We start from the raw sequence: 20588 nt of genomic DNA, 5'->3' as shown, positions 1-20588 counted from the left end.
ACTTCTAGAAAAAGCGAGAGAGCAAAGCGAAGCTCGTCAAAGGCTAGAAAATATTCTTTCCATAAAGATGCAATGCTTTGACGAGTTGACTAAAGAACATGAGGAGCTAAAGTGCTCTCATGTTGATTTGGTCCAAAGGTATGAAACTATTTCAATTGAGCAAGATAACGCTTTACATTGTATAGCTCAATTAGTAAATAAGAATACCTTGCTTAAGGACCAAGTGGAAAAGCTAAAAATTGAGAATCTAGCTTTTCAAGAAAAATATGATATGCTCCTATGCTCTCATAAAAATCTTAGAGATGATCATATCATATTAAACATTGCTCATGAGGTTGTGATAGAGAACTTAAAATTCCAACAACCTCACTCATGCACATGTGTTCATATTGATACTATATTACCATGTGCTAATGCTTGTTGTCCGTCGACAAGCAAATCTTCTTTTGAGCTAGAATTTGCAGGAACAAAAGATGATACATATCAAAAGCTCAAAGAAGAGAATGAGAGGCTAAAGATGAGCTTGACACAACTTAAAGGGAAATGTATTGCTCAACCTTCTCAAGATAACCGTGACCACATGGTGAAGAAGCTTGAGACGGGAACAACCGAGGCATGCACTAAATCCCTTGAAGAAAACGTCAAGGACTTGAGGAATGCCAAGAAGAAGAAACAAAAGAATAAAATCAATACCTCTTCCAAAAACCTCAAACATGCCTCCATACAAGGTAACATCCAAGGTAATGATCAAGCCACACTTCACACTAAGATAAATAAGAAGTGTAGTGAATGCTTTGAAGAGGGACACTTGATTAGGTCTTGTCCCTACATCAAAAATGGCTTGATTATTAACAAGGATGATAGACTTTGTTTTAAATGCTCAAAGAAGGGACACTTAATCAATTCTTGTCCCCATTTAAAACAAAAAGGCATAGAGTTAGAAAAGAAAATATTTACTAACCATGTAGCAAGCAAGAAACAAGGAAAGAAGAAGTCTTCAAGAATTGAAGATCGACTTTGCTACATATGCCGGAAAAAGGGACATCAATGCAAGGATTGTCCCATTGGTAACAACTCCACTCCTAGCTTGTCAATTAATTCTCATGTAACTAGGCAACCCAAAATTGCAACTTGTGCTAGAAAGGTAATGAGGTTACCAAGCGCTAACACAAAGGACTTTTGGGTTCCTAGATCTTTGTCTACTAACCTTGGCGGACCCATCAAGCGATGGGTACCAAAATGTGCTTGACAAGCTTTGTAGGAGGAGGAGATGGTATGAAACTTTGGGGTGCTTAAGGGAGTTAATTCAATTCCTATTAACTCAAGCTATCAATCTTCAAATGATCTATATATTCAAGTTTGACCCAAAGTTATTTCAGTTTATTATATTCAAAACTCATATCATCTCGGGGAGATATTAATGTTGTAGGAAATAAAGAATCATCATATGCAGAAAATCAAGGCCTACAGCATGGAGGAACGTCAAAGGATGGTAACACTTATGCTTTTAAGTGCAAGTATCTTAAATTATCATTTCTTATGTGTCTTGTGTAGTCACATAGAAAAAGGAAGCACTTAAGATGTTTTTAAAATTTATGTCACCATTCTTTGAAGAAATTCCTCTCATATGGTAGATTGCATATTCTTCATTTCTATATTATGACAATCTACATGCTTTAAAATTGTTGCTTTTTCCCATGGCATGGTTTACACTAATTATTCTATTATTGCCATGTTCTAGATATAGAGAGATATTTCATGTTCTTAAAAGAATAAGGTGTCATGTAAGAAATTCAAATACTTAGGACACTTATAAAAGGAAAATTCTCTCTATAGCTAGAAAAGTGAGACTAATGTTTTATCTAAGTAATTTAAGTAGTCTCACTTGTAGAAATAAATTTCTCTTTGGAGATGCGTAATCCATCATGACAAGGAAAATCAATCCAATAATTTATGTTGTGTGTCTTTTTGCTTAAATTGGATATGATTCTTCTACATTTATCGCTTTCCATATCATGAATTAGATTTATTCCCATGATCTTAAAGGATTGGCTATGCTTGTTTTATGAGTTAAAATTGGCATAACATCTTCTATGGATAATCTAGTTCATATTATGAAGTTTCCATGCTTTTAGTAATCTAGTTTTTCATTCCTTATTAAAATGACTAGGTATATGCCCGTGCGTTGCTACGGAATCAATATGATAAAATCTATAGATATGTAAAAACACTAATTGTTATTCTATATTCTTGCTAGCATCACTCATATTGGATGTTTACATACTTAAAAGATATAACAAAGTGTCGTTTCATTGCTATAGAGATGAGTGTGAATGTGGTTTCAAGGAAACAACCATACAATGCAATACTAAAATAGAAAATAACAATTAAAAATCTACAACAAAACATAACATAAAGATAAATAATGTATGAAACACGCCATCGTAGAATAACATCTTTACTCTTTGACTCTTTGTTGATGGTTCCAAGTGCAGGAGTACTTGGAGAACTGATCCTGAGTCTGACCATTAGAAAGACGCACTACTGTCGATCAGTTTCAACGATGCAGAAAAAGAAATGACGAAAGAAACATAGGCTGCATAAAACTTCAGTAGAGCAAATGATGTTAGAAACATAGAATAAAAAGTGAATAACCTTGTCAGCAGCTGCTTGTAGCGTGACATGGTCACCCCATTCACCATACCTGGAAAAGATTATTTTCAATAATACAACAGTCAGAAAAATCACAAATTCAGGGACTTCTATTATTGAAGCGGCAAAGTTAATATAGTAATATCCATACTTCTTCATTTTCTTGCAATAATGTTTATATTTCATAGGAATGTAACCTTCATATAAGGAGTTACATTCCTTGAGCTGCAAAAAGAGAAAAACAACACATATAAGCATGCAGGCCTCTCAGGAATGAAAAAAATATTAGACCAATGGTTAGAAAATTATGTTTCTGAATACTTCATCTATTCTTTTTTCGATAGGAAATGTTTTATTTGATTTTGTTCTCAAATAGAATGAGTCTGATAAGTTGCTTAGGACAATAATGCTTTATTATTGGTGTTGCTGTATCAAAGAAATACTGAAATAGAATGGGCATGAGTTGGTGTACCTGACAATTTCCATCACCAGATACTCTCACCTCAAACAAGCTGTATGCATTTAGCCTACAAAGAACACTTAATCGTGAACACATGTTGATGTTTTATCTATAACCGAAACAGGCACAAGCTACAAGAGACTGAAGTTCCATATCCCCAAAAGAGTTGAAAGAAATTTAATATCTAAAAGGGAAAAATTGGAAATGCAGTTTATGTGTTGTACAATTATCGATATCAAGGAAGAAAACAGAACCACAAAGTGTAGGCTGAAAATTATATAACTTTAGTGGACACAGACAAGGGAAAAGAAAAAGAAAAGTGTATGCAGGGAAAAAGAGAGAGGCCTAGCTGAACAAAGTTAACCGTAAAAGAGAGGAACACATGTTGATGGCAAAACTGGGAGAGTTTCTCCTTCACATTTTCCTCTAATTCCTTTTATACACAGTTTCAGTTATAAGTACTGCCAAGGGACTCAATAATGGTCATATTCTAACAATGTAAAAAATGTTTAGTTTGAACCACACAAACAGGAGAAAATTATTTAATAATTTGTAAACATTGAAAAATAATGAATCAAAGCCTCATGAGCCTTTTGTCCATCCTTTCCAGATTCAGAACTTTAAGAATAGCCTCATGAGCCTTTTGTTCCTGCAGGGCACAAATGACGTTTTAACAAAGAATGTGAATACCAAACCAAAAATGACTCAGACCAAAGAAAACAGATGTGACTTACATGTAGCAACAAAGGAATGCGCCAGATATTGGAAACATCATACAAAGTGATAATATTTGCTGCCTGCAAAAAAACAATGAAGAAATAACTTCCTGGAGTGAAGTGTCTACATCATATGAAGCTTTGAATTAAAATGTTTCCCTACCGGAACATGGCAAAAATGGGAGAGTTTCTCCTTCACATTTTCCTCTAATTCCTTTTATACACAGTTTTAGTTATAAGTACTGCCAAGGGACTCTTTTGACAACTGAATCCATGCTTTTGACCAGAGCTAGAACTCTCCTCCTGAATGTTTGGCAAGCTTGCTGTCTGAGAAAATAAAGGATTAAATGTCAAGTATCCGTAAGAAAACAGCAGGCCCATTTCCTCGCCAAGCAAAACAAATATCTACATTACCTAAATCATTCTCTACCAACGCCATTGAGCCACAAACAAGTTGACTGATTAGAATATGTTACAGGCCCCAAAAAATATTCAGCTTGCATAATGGCATTAAACTGGCCATTATACAACCACATATCATTTTTCATCATCACACTACTTTAATCATATTCTAATCAATAATTTGCTAATATAGAACAAACAAAATTTTGTTAATCATATTCTAATTAATAGGCTTGCAGGTACCACCACACCAGGAAGTAGAACAACTCAAAACATTCATAAAACATAAACTGGGATGCGTGTATCCCAAGTCCCAACTTCAGTCTCAATTGAGCTATCCACCTATGTTTTGCCACTAAATAAATGCATGTAAAGCCAATCATATCATATTTATTTTTAGGACTGGTAAAATTAGGGAAGCTATCAACACTCACATCAATGCACCGAACATCCAAATTCACTAAGAATGTAATATATACATCTGTAAATTCCCACAGAGCACAGATATGGTCATAACATTGCAAAGTAACAAAAAATTTTGTTACCTCAATTGGATGTGAACCTGCAAGAGCATCCAACTTGAAACCTATTGTAGATTCCTCTAGAAACTGAGTCCAAACATTCCATTCAGGAAAGAACTGATCTGCAGCTAAGTAAGACACCTGCAATGGAAAGAAAAATATTATATGAACAACATAAATTATATAGATCTTTGCAATTACTTAATTTTGTTCTAATTTATTACCCAAGTCGCAAAGCCCTCATTAAGCCACATATGTGTCCACCATTCCATTGTGACAAAATTTCCAAACCATTGATGAGCTAATTCATGAGCTACAACAACTGCAACCTGGATAGAGAAATATACAAATAGCAAAACATCATTATATATAGTTGGTGTGACAGCACATGGGAATAAAACAGCTACTGCAAATCTAATCAAACCACTACAAAATAATATCGCATCTTTCTGCACTAATGACTATTAAATTATTTGGCAAAAAGAAAATTGATGTGCAGTCACGTTCAGCATTGTCCACTGTGGCCTGATTCAAATGGTTTTACATGTCATGGGAAGATACATAATTACACATTATCAACTTAGTATATAAGTACAGTAATTGAAATAATACAATTGCATAGTGACCAACCTGTTACTTATCATTGAATAATCTATGGTAGAAGGAGGAAACATGTGTTGGGATCTTTACATATTTTATCATATCGAATTCTGTACGATTTTGGTATATCCAAAAGTTGAATCTCATTCTCATAGCCATGGTGGGAGGCTATGTAATGCAAAATAATTTCACAACAGTTGTGATAAGTAGCTATAGCCTCTATGGAGGCAAAGGTCGATTACGTTTTCTCACCATCTAAAAAAATTATTTTGATCAAGCAAATAATATTGCAAAGAATAATTAAATAAAGCATATTGTCATAGCTATTGCCCTGCCATCTACTGGCCAAAGCTCCAGCTTGCACAACAACACAAGAACGACAAAGGCAAACTAACACATTAGACAATGACATTAAAATATCCAAGCCTGCTATTCAAGCTACATTGTAATGGTAAGCGACGATTAAAACTAAATTACATTGTACAAATCAAAACAGGACAGCATACTACTGCTTGACCCTTGATCCAATGAAAAGCGCTACATTAACACTCCAGCTGATGTAAACCACTATTAGTGGAGTCACGTAACTACAAGCATTAGTCTGTTGTTGCTGTTGATCCTAAAAGAACAAGGGAGCTTGAGTCATTTTTTTGCTACTGCTGGGCTACAAGATTGGGATGAAAATACAGCTACTGGGGGCTGTTGGCGTTCGGTGAGGAGCCGCAGCTGGTCGCTTGGGCGAAGGGGCAGAGAGGGATCGTTGGAGCATGGAGGGGTCGAGTAGAAGCATGAGCGTTAGAGAGGGAGAGGGATGGGACCTTGATGTGCTGCATCATCGACGACCCTCTCCACGGCGATCCTCGATAGTGGTTGCTCCCCGTCGCCACCGCCTCTGCCAGGCTGCACCGTGGGCACGACGCAGGAGAATCAGTTGGAGCACCACACCTACAATCACCGGGCGCGGAGAATCAGTTGAAAACATGTAGAACCCTACATAACTAACAAGAAAAATGTCAAGTTGTGTCTGATGTTTTTGCCCCCTGTAACCTTTCAACACTACTTTCTTGAGGTGTAGGCACTCTATGCGATCATCATCCATCTCATGATTCAATATTATCATGCCCTGGGGAACAACCATGTAAGGCTGCAACACAACATTTGAAAAACAAAGCTTTAACCAGATATGAACAAACAATCGATTTCTGTACTGTGACACAAAGTCACTACGAAGGCAAAGTCACGAGAGAAATGGATGATGCAAACAAAATCCAGGAAAAATTTAGAGGTGTCATCAGAGACTTAAAATGAGGGAATCACAGGAGAATAATCCCATCATATTGTTGCGGTTTTATATTCTTCATCTGACCATGGAAACATGCAAAAAAACTTAGCTAAGTATCTCAGTAAGAAATATAGCAAACTAAAGTCTAGATTTTCAAAGAGAAACAATGGCACTCATTGTTTAGTATATTGCTGCTCAGAATATGATGCACAAGGATAAAGATGGGATCATCAGAGGCTTAAAACTTAGGAATCATAGGAGAATAACTAACTCCAATCATGGCATTGGAGCAAGTTAATAGCTCACCACTTGATCATCTGCAGTTCTGATCACTGAAATAGCTTGATATCTCAAATAGCAATCACGATATATGGAGAATAGAACATTAAAGGAGCGCACTAATTGAGTAGTCAGCATAGAGCAAACATAAAAGATTAATTGTGTTTTCAGTAATGGTCGGGTAGGTTGGTAAATACAATTTCGAAAGCTCATTGCTCATATTAATAGCACGCAGACACAAAGGAATCATTTCAGAACTCAGCAGAAACGCAACTGACTTCATGATCATCGAACTGCATATATTCCCAGGAAAAAGGTTGAGCTTTATTTTTAAAAATATATCTGCTATAAAAGAAAAACAAATGAATTTCAAGCCTTCAGCAAAATACATCACTATCACATCTTCAAACAGCTATTGAAGTTTACATAGGGATGCATAGGATTTAAAATCTCAATTAGATTATTTAATCAACAAGATTGGAATATATATGTATCCAAAATTCCAAATTGATAACCTACACACCTCCCGACACTCCAATAGAAATCCATAGCCCTTCTTAGTTGTCTTAAATTTCTTACCTTCACAAGAACACCGATCACACCCAAACTGGTAAGCCTCAAGAACTCATACTCTCTTGTTTTGTAGACAGTGTTCAAGAAAGGGTAAAGGTACAGTGCAACCAGTGCTGCAAGAAGAGATAGTTACTGAAAAATGTATGTTATAAACCAGAAGACTAAAAAGTGAAAAGTAAAATCAGTGCAGGGAAAATTTTCTACAGGAAACACTATCTAGATGTGATACATACTTTCTACAACTTAGAATCAAATCTATGTTAAACAAGAGAAAAAAAAATCCAGGATAACAGGGGCACATTCTTTAAAGTACACCATCATAAAGGTATTCATATTTTTGTCATAAGCATGGTAGCAATCATTACCATTTACGAATGGCATCCTAATATCAAGGTGCGATGGTCAGGCGGTCAGCAACCCCAGACAGAACAATTAATTTATGCAAGTTATGAAACAATAGTTACAAGTCATTTTTTTCTATCACTTTTCTGGTTTAATAAAGAACTTGTTACTTTCCTTATATTTTATTGAAATATCACTTTTCTTGATTATTGCAGTCATGCCTCTAATGTGTTTAAATATTGGTGGTTCGTGGTTAAATATGCTGCCATGTTTATCATAGAAACTGACCATGTTCATAGAAACAAATCATGTTCATACATAGATAATGGCAACACATTTAACCTTACAACATCTAGCACCTAGGGCATACAACTATGAACCATACAACAACTAACTACTACGAACTATCTAGAACATCACATTGCCTATCAAGCAACTCGCTATCAATATTGTATAAAGCAGTTTCTGTGAAGTTTTCAATTTACAGGAACACTTCTGAAACTTGACATGTTTTTAGTTTTCAGTTTCCTGGACAAGTAATCTACAGGTTGCAGTTTATATCTAAAATTTGTAGTTAAATATGGTCCCAACTTGACAGCTTGCAGTTTACATGTGATCTGCAGGTTGTAGTTTACATCTAAGACCTTGTCAACCGTTTGTTGTTGGATGAGATATATGATCCTAGAAGCATTCTCAGTTCGCACGACAAAAGGAAAATTTCATCTGGAGAAGGGAGTGAACGACCTCTGCTCTGAGGGAGGTTCAGTCGAGGCAACCAGTCAGGAGATCTGGATAGGTAAAGGGTGACTGGGTGGGAGAGAGCTCTGTAGCGCCGGTGGAGAGGGAGTGACAAGGAAGACGGAGGGAGCGAGGGAGAGAAGAGGGAAGTAGCGAGGTGGGCAATGGAAATTAGTGTTTTTAAATGTCAATGTATTTTATCATATTGATTCCGTAAAGAGGTGTTTCTTGAAAGTCAATTCTATCAATCTAAAACTGAAAATAGCATTGTATGTTATATAAATCCACATTTGGGAAAAAGGTTAAATAGCAAGGCATCCAATTGATGAAATCACTCACACAGTAGAAGGGAAGGAAGTAATTTAATTTACCTATTCTTTTCCTAGTTGACTTGCTAAAACAACACCAATAACTTAGCATATTCAAAATCACTTTTTTTAGAATGGCTTGGTCAACATTGATTGTACTATAACTTTTTGAAGTTTATCCACTACATATGCAAATGCACAATCTGCAAAGTTATTCCATGAGAACATCACATAAAAAATGGAATTTTTCCATACAACAAGTACTAAGATAAGATAAAATATATTTAGCGAAGCCAAAACTATATTAGGCTCCAACATATCCAAAATGGTTAGATAAAGTTGATACTTGATAGGCATTGATCCAAAGTATTATGTACTTGGCATAGTCATTCCTAGCTTTTAATACAGGATCAAACCTATCAAGTTGACTTGAAGTATCACGATCAAGTTTTATTATGTTATCTAGGTTAATCATTTGTGGAGGTGTCACTTTCAAGCAATATGATAACATAACATCTATAACATCACAGTCAGATGTAATTGGCTCATGGAACCAATGAACCATAGACTTTCTTAAAACTTTTTACCACATTTTGACTCATGTGAATCGATTGAGAAAACAGGACATGACACAAAAGCTGAATGGGAACATAGGTTTTAGAATCCAGAGGTTTGTCAACTGCATTGACTTTATAAATAAACTCACTTACAAGGTGAGTTCAGTTTACCATGACCATTTAATTAATAGTGCTTGACAACCAATAATTTTCATGAATATATACAATTTCCTAAGTAACAATGCATGTTTTAATTTCTATATATACACAGTCACCAAGTAAGCATCAGAAGATAGCATATATGTTTCAGGGCACTTAATGAAGAACAATGTATATGTCTCAGGGCACTCGAGTGAAGAACTAACACTTTCGCATTGTCTACAAATGTTTAATTTTTATCTAACAAAAAAGAACAAACAACATAAATTCAAACACAACCCTTGCCATCTTCTTGTTATCACAAATTTCAATAAGCAAAAAAATCGTGTCTCAGCATACACTATGCGATAGAAGTCATATTGTGAGGCCTATAATGACCAAGCTATCAAATCCAAGAATAAAATGCCATTGAAGATATACCTTTCTTTTTTTGTCATCCAGAGGCTCGACTTCAATCGCTAGTATAGAGACCACATTAGGTGGGCAGTCGTGCACCTGCAGCGCACAAAAAATGTGAGTTACAAAGCTTCAATAGGTCTACAGAACAAAAAAATAGCCAGACTGATTTTTATTCAGAACGTCCACATGTGAAGTCCGCTAATTCGTCAGCTTCAAGAACATGAATTCCAGTTAGAGCGGATGCCTGGACTGTAGCAGTGGAGGTGAATTAGGATTTTACTGTGCGTGAAGCCGTTGCTGCTGCGCCGATGGAGGAGGGTGTGGGTGGCTGAGGCGGCGAGGAAGCACTGTGGCTCTGGCATCGGCGAGCGCTCTGCCACAGATTTTGGAGAAGGCTCTGAAGCCGTCGCGCCGATGGAGGAAGGTGTGGGTGGTCGAGGCGGCGAGGAACCCCTGCAGCTCTGGCGCTAGCGAGCGCTCCGCCACAAATTTTGGAGATGGTGGGAGGCAAAGGAGTCGATCTGGGCGACGTCGACGAACTGCAGCATGGTCACTGCATCTGCATACTCCAGAACATAGTTATTAGTAATAGCAGAACTGCTATCGTATGAACACTTGAAAAAATAACTGACCAACCGCACCAACATCGGTGCCAACTTTGAAGAGGAACAACGGGTCGGCGAGCATCCAGTTGCAGAGCAGATCATCGTGCTAGTGGCCTCGACGCAGCCTACACGCAGCCTACGCAGATCAACATCAAAGAAATGAGAAAAACGACCACACCTGAATCTTACAAACAAATTCCCTTTGAGGACCTGTAGACCGACTACTGCTAAGCAACTATAAGCCAACACAAACGTTTTGTGCACTGACCCTACTTGAGATGCAAATCTTGAATCAACACACGGAAAGCTACACACATGAGGGATGGAGGGAAAGGAAAGGACACTTCACCTCGTGGTCGCAGTTGACGTACTCCTGCTCCGAAAGCACCTCCAACTTACCAGTTGTGAGGTAGTGCGCACCCTCCAGCACTCCCAATGCGCTGAACGACCAGCAGGATCCACACGAACCCTAAACAACAGCCCCAGAAAAGAATTTCAGGAGGAAAGAGCAAATAGATCGATGTGAAAGGAACGACTCCGATCTTTGGATCCATGGTCACCAGATTCAGCAGAAAACGACCTAGGTCTTGATGGGCCCAACGACGGTGTGGTCCCTCCAGTCAAAGTCGTCTGGGAGGCCATCAGTGGGAGCACGGGTGCTTCATGCGCCAACTCCGCGAGCTCTCTGAAGGCCAAGGTAGGGTGTGGGATCTGGGCGCCGAGGGAGGGGGACGAGGCTGGGCCCCAGTGCAGGATTGAACTCCATCTCCCGCTATCGGGACAAACACGAGCACGGACCACATCGTGTTGGCCACAGCGAGGGGATCTGGCGGCGCCGCCGACGCAACACGGTGGAGCACGGACCCAGCCGTCCCTGCGCATGCATTGAGACGCGAAGAGGGGCGCTACCACTGGCTGGACGGGGAAGAAGAGAGGAGCCAGGGGCGCCGCAACCGCCGGCTGGACAGGGAAGAAGAACGTGGATCCAGGGCCGGTGCAGCAAGATCTCGACGAGGAAGAGGGCGAAAGAGAGGCGTGGGGAGCGAGTGGAGAGAATGGAGGCGAGAGAGAGGCGTGGGGAGCGAGTGGAGAGAATGGAGCGGGCGCATGAGAGACCGATTGCTGCGTCACAGAGAAGGGACCCACGTGCCAGCGTCTGTATGACCGAAGGTGGCAGAACGGCAGAACGGCAGAACCGTGCTCTGGCAGACTACTCTTACCTTCTTAATAAGTAGTACAGATTACAAAAAGGGAAACTAGTGCTTGTGTTGCCATTAAACTTTCACTTGAGCTTACTTATGAAAATCAACAAGAGAGTATGTGCAAGTTTAATGACACAAGCCTCAAAGGGTTGATCTTCACCCATAGGAAGAAAGGTAAAAGCAAAGGTATGGGAACTCATCTCCTTAACCAAATGTAGTTCCCATCAATGACTGTTTACTATTATTATATCTTTGTGAAGAAATAGATTCTTTATTGAATTTAAATTGGCTAAGACGTGCATTCAACCTCAATCTCTTTAATGCACTTGCCCATTAGAATCTATTTCATACCTTTGCTATAAATGTTCTCATATTGACCTGTTTTTTTTAAGTAATGATTAATAAACTCAATATGAAGAAGTAAATTCCTATGATTGAGCAAATGGTTAAATTGTGCATATTCCTCTTTTTATGTGCACTAATGCTAGAGATTTTACTTCATGTCTGTGTGACTTATGGATGATGAATTGTTCATATGTATTTGCTAAAAGAAATCATCATTCATCATATACTCCCTTGCGCTATTGACATCTCTCTTGAGTATTTTCAATAAGTTTGGAAGGAAAAAGAGACAACTACAAAGGAAGGACACTCAAATGAAAAAGGAAGAACATCAAGAACAACAACACCTACTTGGACAATAAGGTCTTCACAACAATCAATGGTATGGTTGTAAGCATTCTAAATTTTTTTTTTCATTGTGAGAATAAAAGGCTTAAGTTGTTTATTGCAAATTTTATAAGCCTTGATCAAGATGTATAATGGGTCTCCCTTTATGTCCTTAAAAGTGAATGCATCGAAATCAATTCTTTCAATTACTTGATGCATATCTTTAGGGGGAGTCCATTCCTATATTTTGATTATGTTGGGACTATTGCTTTATCTTAGTTATTTCATATAGTCTCTTTCATGAGAATAATGTTTCTCATAAAGTATGCTACTTCACATCAATCCAACTTGTTAAAATAATGTCGCTTTTATCAAGGATTGTTGCTTTCATTGCTAAAGTAGCTTGCTTATTGGATTCTCCTATTTTAAGCTTAATTCATATTCCAATATGTTACCCTCTTGATCGCATCCATTGTTTGTTTGATCATAGAATAACATCAAAAGACACTTAGTGCCTCATTCCTTCAAATCGATATCTCTCTAAGATATGCACTAAGTTAAAAGGAGAATTCATGTTTCACTTATGCAATTTGTGATCCATTTAATTTAATCTAACATTAACTTGGAAAAGGATCACTAGTTGTAGAACTCTCTCTTGTGCAAAATATTTCCATATATTGTCTTGAGTATAGGTCTTAAGCAACTAAGACTAAGGACAATGCACAATGAAGAGAGCGTCTCTATGTGAAGGTACAAAAGGGTAAAACTACTTCCTTTCATTCAAACTTGTACCTAAATCTTCCTTTTCTATACTTTCTTTACATATCTTGTATAAAAGGAAGAGAAAGCATGTCCATGCATTTTTCCCTGCTTCATACCTAGTTTAACCTCTCAAACATTTCATTCCTGCATTTATGCATCTTTGTTAAAACTGGATGAAGTAATCTTATTGTCAAAGAGCTTAAAGCTTAACCTTGTAACGAGGATAAGCTGCCTTTGTTCCAAAGGTGGATGGTCCTTAAGCCTCTTTGAAATCCTTAAGGGAAAATGCTTAAGATTTTTATAACATGCTTTCATAAGTGCATAATCTGTCATGAGCATCACACCTATACTATGACACAATGCACTTCACTTTCTCTATGATATAGATTTGTTCTCATTAACCTAATTATGTGCACTTGGCATTTAAGGCCAAAATATGTATTCCTCTCAAGGCACATATTTAGGGGGAGAAATCTATATTATATAGAACTATGATCATGCTTAATTGACATATCTTTTGATCATATCTCTTTCATTTTGGTACAAATGCATATATCTTATTATTCTTGTACCATGACTACGACTAAAATGTTTTCAAGTATATTTCTATACTAAGTCGTAGATTGAAAGGGAAATGGAGTCTTCGGCGAAGACAAGGCTTCCACTCAACTCTATCGGTATTATCTACCCTTCGCCATCACTCCACACTAGCTCTCCAATTATGGTATAATCTTCACTCATCTATTTTTGCCAAAGGGAGAGAGACAAGTTAGAAAGGGCTTATATTTCACTCAAAGTATCCGTTTTTGGCGATTCATGCCAAAGGGGGAGAAAGTATTAGCCCAAAGCAAAAGGACCGCACCACCACCAATTTTCAAAATTTAAAAGGTCTTGAAATGATGAATTTTCAATTGGTATAGTCTTTCAATTTGGTTTTAAAGAAGTATTTTCAAATTGGTATCTTACTTGTGATATAATTTCAAATTGATATACCCTCTTCAAAATTAACATCAAAACCCTCTTGAACATTAAGGGGGAGTTTTGTTTAAGTCAAAGGAAAAGCATTTGAAACAGGGGGAGAAAATCTCAAATCTTGTAAATGCTTCTCAAAATTCTTATTCATCTACCTTTGACTATTTACAAAAGATTTTGAAAAGAATTTCCAAAATGTTTGCAAAAACAAAACATGTGGTGCAAGCATGGTCCAAAATGTCAAAAATATAAAGAAACCATTCATGCATATCTTATGAAATCAATATTGGTTTAATTTCAAGCAATCTTTGCACTTACCTTATGCAAACTAGTTCAATTATGCACTTCTCTATTTGCTTTGGTTTGTGTTGGCATCAATCACCAAAAAGGGGGAGATTGAAAGGGAATTAGGCTTACACCTAGTTCCTATATAATTTTGGTGGTTGAATTGCCCAACACAAATCTTTAGACTAACTAGTTTGTTCTAGTGTATAAAGTTTTACAGGTGCAAAAGGTTCACATTTAGCCAATAAAAGGACCAAATGTTGGGTTCGACAAAAGGGCAAAGGAGCTACCGAAGGCTCCTCTGGTCTGGCGCACCGGACTGTCCGGTGTGCCACCGGACAGTGTCCGGTGCACCAGAGGAATCCAACTCCAACTCGCCACCTTCGGGAATTTCTCAGGCCGGCGCGCTATAAATCACCGGACTGTCCGGTGTACACCGGACAGTGTCCGGTGCTCCAAGGAAGCGCGGCCTCCGGAACTCGCCAGCCTCGGGAACGCGCAGCAGCCGCTCCGCTATAATTCACCGGACATGTCCGGTGTGCACCGGACTGTCCGGTGCGCCAGCGGAGCAACGGCTACCTCGCGCCAACGGTCGACTCTGACAGCAAACAGTGCGCAACAGTACACGCGGCAGAAGTCAGAGCAGAAGGACAGAGGGGCACCGGACTGTCCGGTGTGCACCGGACTGTCCGGTGCCACATGAGGACAAAGCCTCCAACGGTCGACCAGCTCCAACCCCAACGGATAGGATGACGTGGCTGGCGCACCGGACACTGTCCGGTGTGCACCGGACTGTCCGGTGTGCCCATCGCCAGCAGCTTCTCCAACGGCTACAAAATTGGATGGTGGCTATAAATACCACCCCAACCGGCCACTTCAATGCGTGGGAGCCCAAGCAACATTCCAAGTCATCTAGTTGACATACTCAAGCCCTCCCAACCACATATATTCATTGATCCATCCTATACACAAGATTTAGACCACTACAACCAACACAAGTGCCACAAAAGAGAGAGCAAGCAAAAGAGAGCTACTCATTTGAGTTTAGCACTAGTGCCTTGTGAGATTCATCAAGAGATAGTGTGTGCTTCATCTTTGTGTTCATTTGCGCGTGGAGTTTTGACTCCCATTGAACTTCCTCCAAAGTTTTGGAGGCTTGTAAAAGCTAGCAAGAGACACCAAAGTGTGTGGTGGTCCTTGCGGGATCGAGAGTGATCCTTGAGAAGAAGAAGAGCTCGCCGATCCTTGTGTGATCGGGGGAGAGAGGGAAAGGGTTGAAAAAGACCCGTCCTTAAGTGGACTCCTCAACGGGGACTAGGCCTTCGAGGGCCGAACCTCGGTAAAACAAATCACCCATGTCCATTGTGTTTATTGCTTGTGATTTGTTTGTGTTCCCTTGCTCTAAGTTTTTCTTGCACCTTTATTTGCTAATATCATTTGGTGTTGCTTCAAGTTAAATTCCCATTTAGTGAAGCAACACGTTGCAAGGAAGAACTTGTCCTAGTGCTCTTCTCATCTAAGGCTTCTTGCTTTGTTATTCTATAACTTACTAGTTGTATTGATTTATTACTTCCGCATTATTTAGCAATACTCTTTTCAAGCAAGAACCTAGGTTTTATTCTCCGATATTTGCATATCTTGTTCTAACCACTAATCAAGGGATCTAGCTGGGGGATAAAGTTTTAATTTTCAGGTTTCGCCTATTCACCCCCCCTCTAGGCGACTTTCAGTAATAATCTAACTAATAGCTTTTGTATGATATCAAACTTGATCTGGAGTGAACGGGAATTATCAAAACAGGTCAGCGTTCAAAATTGCAATGGCAACATGTATAAAAATTCCAAGGGCAAGATAAATATACTTTTGTTCTCCAAGTGGTATATGTAAGCATCATAATCTTGCCCTTGCATTGCATCCTATAAAGTAGATATGTTTTATTTTCTAGTAGTATATATTCTTTTTTGTTTGGTTGTGTTGCCATCAAGCACCAAACGGAGGAGATTATAAGCGAAAATGGGCCTTATGGGCCATTAAGTTTGATTTTAGTGTTTGATGGACAACACAATCATTTAGACTAAATTTTTTTGCTAGTGTACAAGGTATAGTTCAAATCGATGCCAGGATGAATGTTGGATACTAGAGCCATTAGTGATGTACTAAATAAATTAGTAAGGTGGTACAAGGAGGGAACACACTGAGTAGAGGCCATTAATGATATACTTAGTAGAGGCCATATCAGAGACCTACTTGTGCATGGGGAAGACCCATGAGGTATCCATGGAGGTCTTCAACAAGGACTAGACAAAAACGAGAAGCGCCTTGTTATAGTTCTATAAAGAATGTCGAATTTATCGATAGAAGATTGCATCTCTAGCACTCGCTTCCACATTTATATTATTTAGTTAGATTTTATGATTTACCTTTGTACTTACTTTGATACTCCCTCCTTCTCAAATAAAAATTCGCTTTTATTGGATTCATATAATAATTAATGTATGTGTTCTCTCTCTATATATATATGTAGCTTCATAATCATCCATATAAATATGGATATAAAAATCTAAAGCTAAAACGACTACTCCCTCAGCTCGTAAATATATGACACTGTTGACTTTTATAAAAAAAAACTTTGACCACTACTCTTATTCAAAAAATAATGACTTATCATTTATTTTTTTATGATTTGTTTTATCAGTTAAGGTAGTTTGTGTTTGACTTAATATTTTACATTTTTAATAAATATTATAAACAAGACGAATTATCAAAGTTTTTTTAAAAAAAATCAACGGTATCATATGTTTATGAACGAAGATAGTAGTATCTTAAGACAGGCGTATTTACATGATAAAATTAACTTTAAACAGTTTGACGGGTGCAAATGTCTCCGTGGAAACTTGTTTTCATACATAGAACTATAGAGGTACAAAACGTAGAAACTCACACGCTCGGGGCCAGCTTCTGTATTTTAGGGAGGGTCGGGTTTTCCGGAGTAGCCGGAACTCTACGACTTGCAGTTGCAGCCACACGCTTACCATGAATAGGCTAGGTAGGTGCGTGTGGTCACCTTTAGCTCATAGGCACGTGTGCCGAACCTCATGCGTGGACCTTTCTCTTCTTCTTCTTTTTTTTTGCCCCCACAAAATGCATGCATGTACCTCTCTGGTACTACAAGCTAGCTTTCGATGTGTTGGATGCATGCATGTTACTCACACAAGGCAGAGCAGAGAGGTAGAGCCGACACCCGACCCCGGCCACCGCGAGCGGTGTGGACTTGTACAGTGCCCGGTGGGAGTGGGAGAAGGCGTCCGCGATGCACATCGTGATCAAGAAACAGAAACATGGAAGAACGTGGGGCTATTTTTAGAAACTAAAGGCCGTATCTATTTGCATTGTTATTGGAAGAATACTGCAGTATTCACAAATATTGCAGTATTATATACAGAATACTGTTTAGCAAGCTAGCTAATAAAATCCTAGTTTTCTAAAACTGAAGTATTTGTAAATATTGTAGTTGTTTTAAAGTATTCTAAATTTAGGTCTGGACCTCGATTTTTAAAACTGTAGTAATTTGAACTATACCATTGTCATGACTAATGTATACTACTATAGTATTTTAAAAACAGTGGTTTTGGAAAAGATTGTTCCCAAACACAGGGGTGTAGGGCAGTGACGAATCTAGAATTTTAAAGTTAGGATGGTCTAATCTTATGAAAATCAAAATAAATAGATAAGTTTTCATTTTAAATCCTACAACATATAAGAATCAAAAGAAATAAATAATTCAAAAAAACTATATACTTTAGTAGAATCAAAATAAGCCCATATTGTCCACCCTCTAGATACGCTACGCCACTGGGCCTAGGAGGTTGTGTTTTTGGTACAGTTGAAATGGTACTCCAACATATTCTCGTTACTTGTTTGGAAAACAAAGTTTTCGGGATATATGGGACGAGGTCATGTTCCATATTCTGTTTGAAGCTGCTAAAGTCGAGACCCTCTCTCTATGTGTTGTGTTGTACTACCCTTGTAGTTTTTTTTTTTTGACCTTGTTCTCTCAACACAAGGCCGGACTAACTAAATGACAACATTTTGACTGCTTAATTGGCCGCGCCGTCTTAAATAGGCCCATGTTACTCACACAGGCAGGGGGGGGGGGGGGGGGGGGGGGGGGTCACGGACCTAACGTTACGTCAATCTCGGGCAACCTAAGACCGCGGCGTTGCCCCGTGTCGATCTGTCGGCCATACCATACCATAGGCGGTGACCAGACTGTCATGTTTCGGGGGCTCGAATTCAGGTGCTTTGCCTTGTCGGAAATCGCGTCACGTTCGCTGGGTTGGTGGCCTGCCGACCAGTTCCGTAATGAGCTACTATATGTAGCCGTAAGAAACACAGGATGAAGTTAATGTCGTTACTAGATAGCTAGCTTCAATCAACGTCTCTAAATCGCGGACCAGCAGCACTCTGCAAATGCAGCTGCATGGGTCAATCAAACACAGGGCTCACTCCCAGCCGTGCAATACAAAGCACAGTACGCCTCACCGGCCGATCTAGCTAGTCCCATCAGAAAAGGCAGCGACGACGAGAGCTAGCTAGTTGCGCTTTTTCCACACGGTCCAGTCGCGATGCAAAGGCTGCTAGTTCCGTTTTGCGTAGATGCTGCTACGACTACCGGCGGCGACAAGTCCCTGTCCATGCGCTAGCTAGCCAAGGACCGATCGAGCGAGCAGTCGATCGCCGGCCGGCCGCTCGCATCCGATTCCACCGGAGATCGCAGTGCATTGGCATGGCTAGCTCAATTTGCATCAGAATCTACCAGCAGTCAGCAGCACCACCCCGTCGCCTTCGACCACCGATCCATCGACCCGTGCGTGCTAGCTAGCTCAGCTCCAACGGACCGACGACCTACACGCGCGCGTCAAAAGCTGGCGACGGTCTGCTTCGTGTTTGGCCGACCTGAGCCAGCCGCCGTGCCGACAGCGGCAGCGGCCAAGGTTCAGTGTCCGCTGCCGCGCTCGGGCCGGCGTGTGCCTTTCTAGCTCCGGCCGGCGCCCATCTATGCGATTCGGTACGAAAAGGGGAGACGCTCTGGCCGTACGTGTACGCGCGGGCATCTCGGAACAGCGGCGCTGAAATTCGGACGCCATCCATCACCGCGTCGCCGCTCGCATATCGGGATCGGTCTGGTTTGCTTTGTTCCCGCGTGCATGGCCAGCGGCGGCGATCGAGAAGTGGAAAATCCTGTCTCCTTTGTTTGCCGGCGCGCGCGCGCCCGTGAGGATTCGATGCCTCACGGTTCTTGCGTGGGCGTGGGCGTGTGCGTGTGCGGTGTAGGTCAGTACAACTTTGGAAAATATACAAAGCAAAAGACGACGCGCATCTCGGCGACCCGGCTTTATTAGCATGTGCCGGTGCTAGTGTTGTGTTTTGACCCTGCGGCGGCTTGGATTAATCGCTTTCTTTCAACGCATTGTATTATTCTCAGTCGCAAAGCTTTTACGTGCTCGTTCGCCCGACCGACCGACGTTACTCTCAGGGCTGCTGCTCTCTGGTTGCATGTATGCTCAGAGGTAGAGTGACGTGAAGACCCTACGCCTACCGCCCGCAACGACGAATGCCGCCTCTCCGTCATGCATGTCTCTTCCCAAAGCAGGCACTGGCCATCGCTTTATTCGAAGGTAAATCTCATTAGATCCACTAGAAGTTCTCTAGTGCTTAGCGGTTAAGAGCAATATAATATCCAATAACTGATAACACAACTAATAAATTGATAGCAAGTCTAAACTCAACGATGCAACTAAAATAACATTTGAAATAGAGTTGCTGTTCATTTTGAGGGGATTTTCCCTTTATTTTCTTTATTGAAAATATAAGAAATGAATTAAAAAAAAAAAGATCTTGGCTGCCAACTGGGCCGCTACGAGGCCGACTGGCCGAGCAGCCCAGCTAGCAAGCCAGCCAGCTGCCGTAAGGACCGTGGGATCGTGCGGCCAGGAGGGGGCTGAGAAAGACTCCCGCACACGCAAGTTGTGAGAGAGGGAGAGAAGGAGCTGAGGCTGAGCGGCGGCGGCGGGCTAAACAGACTCCCCGAGATCTTCGGCGAGA

The 20588-nt window shown here is 40.0% G+C and overlaps 1 long non-coding RNA gene, 1 other non-coding gene and 1 pseudogene across 2 annotated transcripts; all 3 read right to left on the bottom strand.

Annotated features, from left to right (window-relative positions):
* Positions 1 to 3679: 3679 nt before the first annotated feature.
* LOC103651441 (uncharacterized) lies at positions 3680 to 5093 on the bottom strand. Its single transcript, XR_564748.2, has 5 exons — positions 4976 to 5093; positions 4776 to 4892; positions 3992 to 4155; positions 3847 to 3909; positions 3680 to 3761 (listed from the first exon to the last, which is right to left on the bottom strand). It is a non-coding gene; the product is annotated as an uncharacterized lncRNA (long non-coding RNA).
* A 1544-nt stretch (positions 5094 to 6637) lies between these two features.
* Positions 6638 to 6719, bottom strand: LOC111591279 (small nucleolar RNA Z199). The gene has a single exon (XR_004857494.1). It is a non-coding gene; the product is annotated as a small nucleolar RNA Z199 (small nucleolar RNA).
* Positions 6720 to 6858: 139 nt separating this feature from the next.
* Positions 6859 to 6948, bottom strand: LOC111591280 (uncharacterized; annotated as a pseudogene).
* Positions 6949 to 20588: the final 13640 nt, after the last annotated feature.

The sequence above is a fragment of the Zea mays genome, chromosome 3, assembly GCF_902167145.1.
Source record: "Zea mays cultivar B73 chromosome 3, Zm-B73-REFERENCE-NAM-5.0, whole genome shotgun sequence".
NCBI lineage: Eukaryota > Viridiplantae > Streptophyta > Magnoliopsida > Poales > Poaceae > Zea > Zea mays.
Note: the sequence above shows the minus strand (reverse complement) of the source record. Positions and strands in the feature narration are given on the sequence as shown.